Source organism: Cyanistes caeruleus, chromosome 14 (genome assembly GCF_971803275.1).
Source record: "Cyanistes caeruleus chromosome 14, bCyaCae1.hap1.1, whole genome shotgun sequence".
Classification (NCBI taxonomy): domain Eukaryota; kingdom Metazoa; phylum Chordata; class Aves; order Passeriformes; family Paridae; genus Cyanistes; species Cyanistes caeruleus.
Genome location: NC_141714.1, coordinates 17,534,858 through 17,544,393, shown reverse-complemented (window position 1 = coordinate 17,544,393; position 9,536 = coordinate 17,534,858). Strand labels below are relative to the sequence as shown.

General features: G+C 40.9%; 1 long non-coding RNA gene across 1 annotated transcript; it reads left to right on the top strand.

Moving 5' to 3' along the window:
- The first annotated feature begins 1,327 nt into the window (after nt 1-1,327).
- On the top strand, nt 1,328-9,013 carry LOC111928556 (uncharacterized). Its single transcript, XR_015276347.1, has 3 exons — nt 1,328-1,493; nt 1,966-2,236; nt 4,853-9,013. It is a non-coding gene; the product is annotated as an uncharacterized LOC111928556 (long non-coding RNA).
- Nucleotides 9,014-9,536: the final 523 nt, after the last annotated feature.

The window sequence follows — 9,536 nt, the reverse complement described above, 5'->3', positions numbered from 1 at the left end:
ATTTTATGACACACTTTAGTGGTTTGAACAATGTTATTATTATATATGGATTGAAGGGATGGAGATGAACATTCCCTTTTCCATCAGGAATTATGAATAATACCATGATTTTTACCTGCTCTTAGAGCTACAGAGAGCTCTCAGGTGGATGTCCACAATTAATTGACAGCATCAATGATGATCATTTTCTCCCCTTTAACTTCTCCTTACCTTAAGCTCTTTCCTTTTTCCTGCATCCTTCATTTGCCGTCTTCAGAACCATTCCTTAAACAAGAGGCAACAGAAAAATCTTTAATCTCATGCATTTGCTGATTCTCCTTCCTCTTCCACTTCAGTCACTTCTGTAAGTTTTGATTTTAATTCTTTTCAACTTCATGAAACATTTATCTTGTAAAGGTAGCAATAAATAAGAACACTGAGGAAAAAAAAGGGGGATCTGCTGTGTTTTAATCATCTAAGTCTGCAAACTGTAGCAGCATGAATTTTAACTTCCCCTTGGAGAATAGAATAAGAAATTGTTTAAAAGTTACGTTTTAGAGATTATTCCAAGCCTTTATATTATTCTTTATTATATTTATTATTTCTATCTGACTGTTGCTGTATCTGGATTTAACCATAATATTTATTAGAAATCCAAAGTATTTTCAACATAAGTAAGTTGAAAACTGACAAGATCATTGAAGCCCACGCTGGTTCTTTATTTTGTGGGGATGGAACACCGTCATTTTAGATATGTGTTAATTGTATTTGGAGATACTCTAAATAATCTTTACTGAAAGTTAAAAAATAATAAAAAAAATTAGTTCTGGAAGGACTTACAGTGTCTTATTAGAAATATTTCTGTTAACCAGCACAAGTACAGAGTCAGCTAAGGAGGACTCCCAGAGGATGAACCCATGGATTCTATGCAGAAGGGAATCACCAACATGAGGATTAAAGGAACCTGATGCAAGTAAATAATATGAGAAACCCTGGTTTTTGTTAATTTCAGCAAAGCAGTCTCTTGGTGAACTGAGGATGAAGATTTAGAGCTGAAGGCTTCAATCTTACATCAAGCACTTATAAATATGCAGCGTGCCACAAAGACTGGAACTGCAGCGAGGAGGTGATAAAATGTATTTTGCACTGTTTTGTCCTCGTGTTATTGCACCTTGCTCAGCAGATAATTTATTATGCTAGCTCTTAGTAAATAATTGATGGAGAACTGATAACACAAAATTTACGGAATCTGGAGAGTGTTTTATTAGAACATTAATATGCTGCAGGTGTGTTTTATTGGTCAATTAACACACGCCTCGAGGTGTGGGGTGATAGATGAGGCTGCTGTGGGAGCTTTGGATGAGCAGGGTGGTAAAACACATCCTGGAGGGGCTTAATGGTGCTGGAAAGTGAGGAAAGATTGGACAGAAATTGCGCTGTGGTTTGGAGGTGCAGGCTAACTTTAAACAAGGAAGCAGGAGCTCTGGAAAGAGGCTAACAATAGCAGCTTTTATGTAAATTGATTTACTCTCTTATTTGGGAGAAACTATCTTAGGGCCAAGGTGGTTTCCATTAATTTCCCAGCTTTCCCAGCAAAGTTGTAAAAGTTAGTTTACCTCCCTCATACTTTATTTACAAGGCCATGTACAACACAAGCCCACTCGTTATCCTTGAGTGTTGCTCTTAATCAAGGAATGGTGGGAATATAGCCCAGACTTAGGCTGCTTTTTAAAACCCTTCTTTTAGCAATAGATTTCTTTATACCCAATAGATAAGTGTTTTGGGGGTGGACTGGGTTGTTTTTTTGCTGGTTGGATGGGGGGGGGTTGTTTGTTTGTTCGTTTTATGGCTTCAGGTCTTTATTTTTCCTTTGTTTACGTGACGCCTGCTCCTTTTCTCTACATTTTGGAAAGGCTTACACGGTATCCCTTGACTATCATTAGATTTCTCCTTTCTTCTCTCTTCTCTGGTTCTCGTTCTGTGTAGAGCAGAGGATCAGTAGCTCCAGGCTCCCTTTTTTGAGCAGAGTGGCTGCAAGGGAAGGTGGAAAAGCGTTCCGCTCGATGTCTGCGCGCTCCGGGGTGAAACTCCCGTAACTACACGCAAAGGGCAGAGGGCTCTGAGAGCAGAGGGCTGTCAGCAACAGCTCAGTCCAAGAGTCCAGCTGACCCTGGAGAAATCAGCAGACACAACAGGCAGCAGCAAATGTTTGCAGGAAAAGTGTTAGAGCAGAGCAAACAGACAGAGATTTCTCTAGGTATGGCTTTTCAGATTTTTGTCTGCAGTTTTCTTCCCCAGAATATTACACCCACACCACTTTGCCTAACAGCACTTGAGGGAGTTCTCTTCCGTTTGTCTAAGAGGTTTTTAATCTTTCTGCCTATTAACATCCAACCTGTCCTTTTGGAAGGTATTCCATCATTTTAATTCTGAGTTTTGAAGGACAATTTTGATTTACGCCTTTGCTCTTTATGTTCAAGCTGCTGCCACATGCTCTCATCCCTCTGGATCTCGAGCTGCAAGGTGTGGTGGATTATCAATATACACTCATCCCATGTCCCCTCAGCTGTGTTCTTACCCATCCTGAAGAAGTCTCAGCTGTTTTCTGCTTCAAGCAAATTTTGTCACCTTATTTTTCCCTTCATTCTTTTCAAGTAGCTCATGAATATATTAAATACCTATGGAATGCTATGGAGTTTCTCTGTCAATTTTTAATCCCCCTAACAGGTTTGTCCTATTTCTTACCAGTTCAGTAGCACACAGGGGAAATTTTTACCTCATACTAAACGTGCCTTTATTGTGTATTATAAAGTAGTTGTGCACATTTTATCACGTGCACAAACCTTCTTTAGAGCTTTTGAAAAATTATTTTAGGCTCTAAAGGTGCTCTGCCTGTCTGCAATAATCCAGATGGGTTTTTGCTGTTTTGTTTTGGCCACCTTTGCCGTGTTCAGTGAGACCAAGTTGCCATGAGAATGGGCTGTACAGAGTCACCAAATGTTCTGAGCATTAAACATTGCTGCTTGCTGGGGTGGAAGAATGGAAACACCAAGAAATGTGGGGGTTTTTAATCTCTTACTCAGGAGGCAGCTCCCCAAATTCCTCTCTGATCTCTAGCAGAACAGGCAGCAGAGGGGGAAGGTTTATTTTGAAGCAAATCTCTTCCCTCAACTCCCGTTCAAATCAGCTGATTATCAAAATACAAGCCCTGAGTTTGCACCTACCTGCTCAAACCTGTTTTTTGCTGTACTGCAAAGGCAGATGGATTGCTTAGAAACATTATTTTTACTTCAGCAGGTGATTACCCAATTAAATGCTATACCTGATTAAATGCTGGAAAAAGTATTTAAGATCATTAGTGGTAACAAGACTGGCAGAAGCAAGGTAGCATGTAGAATAAAAAGAACCTGCTGCCTTCCCTCCCAGCCCTTCTGTGAAGAGACAAGTTGAAAATGAAGATTGTGAAAGGAGCTGGACCAGTATCAAAAGCAGTGTGACTTGCAGAATTTCAAACCAATGGCAAAGGGCAACAAACAAAATGAGTTAATGGGAGCTGATTTCCCTTTGTTCAGGGGTCCAGGGCAGGAATGGCTCTGCTGGGACTGAAGTGCTCTCTTGTTCTACAGGCTCTCTACACGGAGATTTTCTCCTTTGTTTATTCCTGCTCTGACCCAGGCTTGCTGAAATCAGTGGAATTATTTAGCAAAAAGGTTCTGAGTAGAAACCAGACGCCCAGGTCCTGGAGTTTGGAAGGAAATAGAACCTAAGCTGCTCCAGTGAATGAGAAGCTGAGTCCTTCTGAAAAACAAGTTGGTTTGAGAGAAAACAAATGCCTCAGGGTTTGATTGAATGTGGTTGTTGTGGACTGGAAGCCTGTGCTCCCCTCCTGAGCACACCTGGAGCTGCTGCTCTTCTCCTGCCAGTCTCAGCCTGACCCCAGGCATGAAGGCACATTCATTTATTTATTCATGCATGCATTTCTTTAGTTTTTGGCTATTTCTTGGGGTTTTTTTCGGAGATAGTTTTGATTGCACCTCTTCTGTCAGTGATCCAAAATCCGTGTGCTTGTGACCAGCAGTGGGGGAAGCTGCTCCCTCAAAGTCTTGTGTGATCTGCCCTCCCTGCAAAGGTTTCCTTATCATTGTGTGGCTGAAATTAGCAGTCTCCTGTGACTCATCTGAGTTGTTTAGCTCTTCAGGATCAAAGCTCTATTCAAACAAAAATTGTGCTCAGATGATTATTTAAACCTTTTTATATTTAATGGGGGTGACGATGTTTATGTGCCAAAACAAGGCACTGTACAAAGAAAAAACTTCTAGCAGGAAAAAGGATTTTTCTGCTGAACATTCATGAAAATCACCTTGTGACTGACTAACTTTTAAATGGGAAATATCGTTGATAATTTATTGGGCAGGCAAGAATCTTTTCTAGCTTTGCCAGAAAAGCCAGAAGGGAATGATGGGCAGGGGGCTTAGCAAGGGAATGTGATATCCAGACAAAAAATACCAGCACTGCTTTTGACTACAGATGAACCAAAGTTGTTTATAGCAAATACCTCTGAGAAAAAAGTTTTTTGAGAAAGACTGGTATTTTGGCTGTCAGATCTGCTTCAGGTCTAGTGATTATCAACATCTTAGCTGCTTCAATTCCCTGATGAGCTGGCTTGAGAACATGAGTTTTATAAATCAGCTCACAGAGCTGTTCTACAAAGCCCTGGTGATCAGCAATGCAGTGACCACGTTTATGGGAAGAAAAGACATCATTTCAGGGAATAATATGAGAATGTATCAACTCCACACATCTTGATTGCAGACTCTGCAGGTAGCCAAGGTTTCTGTGGCTTACTCCTTGACCTTCACCTTTGCTTTCACAGACTGCAAACTTCTCGGAGACGTGCATGGTGTGAACTGCATCTTAATGGCTGGAGTGCCTGATGGAGAGATTCCCTTCCATTCTTAATTGGGAGGGAGCTGGAGCTGTGTCATCCTGCTCCACAAAGATCTGCTGCTTCCTACCTGCAGTTGTGTAGCATCTCTGGGCAAAATAAGATGATTTATGACAAGGAAAGTTGGCTTTAGAGTGGATATTTACAATAGGATCTATAAATATTCCCACACTTTTGACAGATGTTAAGTTTTTCTATTTTTGCTTCATTTACTATTTTATCTCACATCTCTCTACCCTCTTTAACCTGCAATAATTTTTTTCTACCAATCAATGAATGATAAATAGCAAGTTCAGCCCGTGGTGTGCTTTCCCAAGGACAGGGCATGGATGGGGTGGCAGATCCAGTGTGCCTTCAGCAGAGAAATCTCACGTGTGAGTGGAATTCTCTGCTTTTCCCTGCTCTGTGCCTGGGTATCTGTGTGAAGGCTGAAGGGTTTTCCCTTTTGATTTCCCCTCCTGTTGCTCCCACTCCCCTCTTTGTGGTGAGAAGGAGAAAAGGCCAAATTAAACTAAGCAGAATGATCTTCAGATCACCCAGGCAGTGTCAAGAGATAAACAAGGCCTTGTTATCTCCAGGCACCTGCAAAAGGAAGGGAGACAGGGACAGGATAGTTTGAGAGGGTAAGAGCTGCTCAGCTTTAGGCTGGTGGACCTGGTGAGCAGATTCTGCTCTCTGCCCATCCTAAAACCCATGGGATACACTGAAATCTGGGGAGATATTTTAGCGAACAAGCTTTAATCTCGTCTAAACTCATTGTTTACAAAAGCTAAATATAATCTCAGCCCTTCAGTATAAATGAAAGTGATATTTTTAAGGCTGAAAATAAAGGCAGGGCTAAAGGTATCTGTGGAGAAAGAAGCCACAAACCATTGGAAGTGAAAGGCAGGGGCAGGAATGGCATGAGAAAGTGATTTCAGTGAAGTGGTGCTGCCCTGCAAGGTTGGGACATGCTTTACAGGGAGGTGTGTTGGCAATTGTGGCTCTGCACAGCTGCTTCTCCTCCCAAAACCGCCAGAATAAGAGCGAGTAACCAGGATTTGGACTCTGCACTGCCACACAGAGCACGTTAGACCAAGATTTATTTTCAAAAGGAACAGAGATATCTCACCTCTTTCAGATTCTTGTACTATTACCAGAACCTGTATCTTTCTCAATAGCCAGGTTTCAGGTTTTTTGGCTGGTTTATTTGTACACAATGAATCAGCTTCAGATCTTTTGGCTTTGTTCTTCCAGCCCCTTCTTTGGCTCATCCTCCCTCAGAGGTACAGGGCCATATGTTAATTAGGCATCAGGCTAATGAACTTTGGCAATCTGCAAATTGCAGCTCTAAATCTACTTTAAACTGAACCGGAGTACATGGAATTGTCTCTCTTTTTAAAAAGCTCTCTTAAAAGACAACTCGCCCACCAAAATGGCAGAAATGTATTTCAAATGTTTGTTATGTTTGTGGTATTTTTTGCATGCAGGAGACTCATTTGTACCAAAACCAGAGGCAGTCATCATTAGATGTCAGAACAGCAATTCCTATCATTTTCCCATGGAATTCATTCCCATGATGAAAACTAAAGACAAAATTAAGCAAAACTCTGAACCAATCCTAATAGGATCTCCAGAGCTTAATGTTTCTTTATTTTCTCTTCTTTAGCCTGAAATACATTTTCCTACTTTTCTGCTAAGATGGAGAACTGGTATTTTTTTTTATTATTATTTAATATGAAGATATATTCATATTTTGTTACAGAACACCATCAGAATTGCTTCACAGGCTGCTTCAGAAAAGGAGCAGACCTTCCACACAACAAATCACCTCACTCAAATGGTTGGTTTTCCTGATCTGGAAACCCAGTCAGAGGAACATTTGTAGATCTGAGGGAGTCTCTGAGCTCCTGTTTCCCAGTGTCACACAGTAATGTGAGAGCCAGCAGAGTGCTCTCAGGCCAGCTGGGATTTTTGCTGGGTGGAAATTTGGGGTTTATGAGCAGAAATGATCAATCCTTTGCCATTTGTGAGGGCCCTGGTACAGGACAAAGAGAGTCCCTGGCAGCAAAGGGCGACAGAGCCGTGGTGAATTATTGAAGCTAAGGGAACTTCAGTCCAGGTGTTTGTAGCTTGATCAAAAGCTCTTGTTTCTGAAGAGACCTGCGACTCCCAGGAGGGTCTGCCCCAAACCAGGGGAACATCAAACACAGACCTCTGCCAGGTATTATCAGACAACATCTTCTGTAGCCACAATTTTCTGTTTGGAACATTGTGTACCTCTCCTGGCACCTGCTGTGATGGGAGAAAATGGGATTCTGTGTAATCCCAACTCGTGTGGCACAGACAATGGGATTACACAGCTCCTGGAGCCATGCTTCCATGCTACCACAAATTACAAAAGAGCCCAGGGGCTAATCAGTTATCAAACTCCTGTGGAAACTGAGGAGAGAGGAAAGATGAAATAACAAAAGGATTTGTGCTGCTGTCAGGGTGATAAGCATTAGTACAATAATACCTAAATTCTCCCCTAATAAAAAAACATAGAACAGAATTTTTAAGGCTCTGAATTTTCCCTGCTAAGAGCAACTGCAGCATTCCCATTCAAGGAAAAATCCACAGCATTTTCAGTGGAAAATTACAACTGCCTCTCTTTTCCTGGGGAAAATCTGTTTTCTGGTTGTTTACTTAATTTGGAGTTCCAGAAAATATCTATCAACCTGTGTATCAGACAACCAGCTACCTTTAGTTCAATTATGTGTATCAGTCACTCAGGGCTGGGTGATATAAAGAGCTCAGGAAAATAAAACAAAGGTGGGCATCAGACTGGGAAAAACTTGGGAATTTTTTAGGTGGGTTGGGAGGAACTTGGTGCTGAAGACTGCGGGAGAGATGAGACAGATGAGAAGTCAGTCCTTTTGAGATGCTGAGATCTCTTACAATGTGTTTAATGGGAGCTGAATACACAGAATTGGGCACTGAAAGATTTATTCACTGGGTTGTTTTCTAATGAGACAGAAGAAAAGATCACAGATGAGAAAAGTAAAATATTCAATAGTTTTGTGATTGCTCTTCAGAAGATGATCCTCACAGTTAATAAAACATGGTGATTGCTCCCAATTTAGGCTAGGCTAATTTTTTAGGCTCTTTCAGTCATTTAGTATGAAAAAGCAAAAATTAAACATTAAAAACATTTTTTTAATGAAAAAGTAAGATTAAAATTCAAGTTCATTAGGTTTTCTTATGGAGCAGAGAAGCTGTGAAACTTCTTTTAGTAGTCAATTTATTTTCTCTATTCCATTAAACTCAGGTGCTAAAAAGAAAAAAAAAGTGTCTTAGGGACAAAAAATCTTCAAGTAATCTTATTTTTTTTTTTCTCTCTAATAATGTCATGATACAGTTTTGAGATAAATATATATTGTGTTGGGTTTATCCATGGGATAGAATTGATTAGCATCTTGCTGGACCCCTTTACAATGCTCTCAATTAAAGGTCCTTGCACTTTTTGGGTGTCCCCTAAATTCTAACCTGCCCCAGTGCCAACCCTCCTCACCTCTGCTCTGGTGGCCACCAAAGAAAGCTGACACCTCCTCTATTCTCATTTGGATTTTTTCTTTCCCAAGAGGTGTTAATTTCAAAGGCCTTCCTGGTGGAGAACCAGCACTAGAAAAACCAGATGGGAAAATGATGGAGGGTTTTGTGATAATCAGATTAACAGAAACAGGGCTGAATCTCTTTTTTCCTGGGTGTTTATTGACAGTTGGGTATAGATATTGAAATTTGGATCAGACATTGCACTGCACTCTCATCCAAGTCTTTTTTAGTCAAGTCTTTAGTAAAGTCTTTAATAAAATCATGTCTCATTATAGAAGCTGAAGAGGCTTCCCCTGGTTCTTGCAATAGGCAATGGAGATTTGATCACAACCCTACTTAGAAAAATGATAGGAACGAGACTGGCTTTTACTAAAAGGCTCTTTTCTCCCCTAAATTCCGTGTGCAATTTGCAGCTGTGGATGAAATGTGTACACAGATGAAGAACTGAGGAGAAGCAGCTGCACTGTTGCCCCAGTTAAATCACTGAACTTGTACTTCAGAGAAGTTTTCTCTGACAGGAGTGAAGGCAGCAGCACCTCAGGAACTGATGCAGAACTGGAGAAGGTGCTTTCTCTGGCAGTCACACAGCAGCAGCAGAAATTCAGGTTAACTGTGTATGTTGAGTAGCAAGTTTTATGAGAATCAATCAGATAGCATCAAAAATGCTGTTCTGTCTGCCTTGGTGCTGAAGAAGTTAAGCTCCACTGGAGAAGTGCAATATTAAACATGCCAGAGCTGAAGTATGAGAAATGCAGGCAAAGTTGGGCCAAAATACCTGTCTAGAGTGTTTACATTTCATTTATCACCCTGTTCTGTCATTCTGAATGCCTTTTTTTTCATATCAATAAGGTGAAGAACAATCTTATCAGTATCTCTGTGAGGATTTACAAGCTTCCTCAGAATCCCCTCAGTTTTTTTGAAATGCCAACCTGGCATTTGCATTGTGCACTGCCAATCATCCATCTGCATCCTGTCACTGAGGCCACTTCCCACAGAAGGAGGTGTGCAGTGGCTGGGGGAGAAGAAAAGGAAGAAAAAC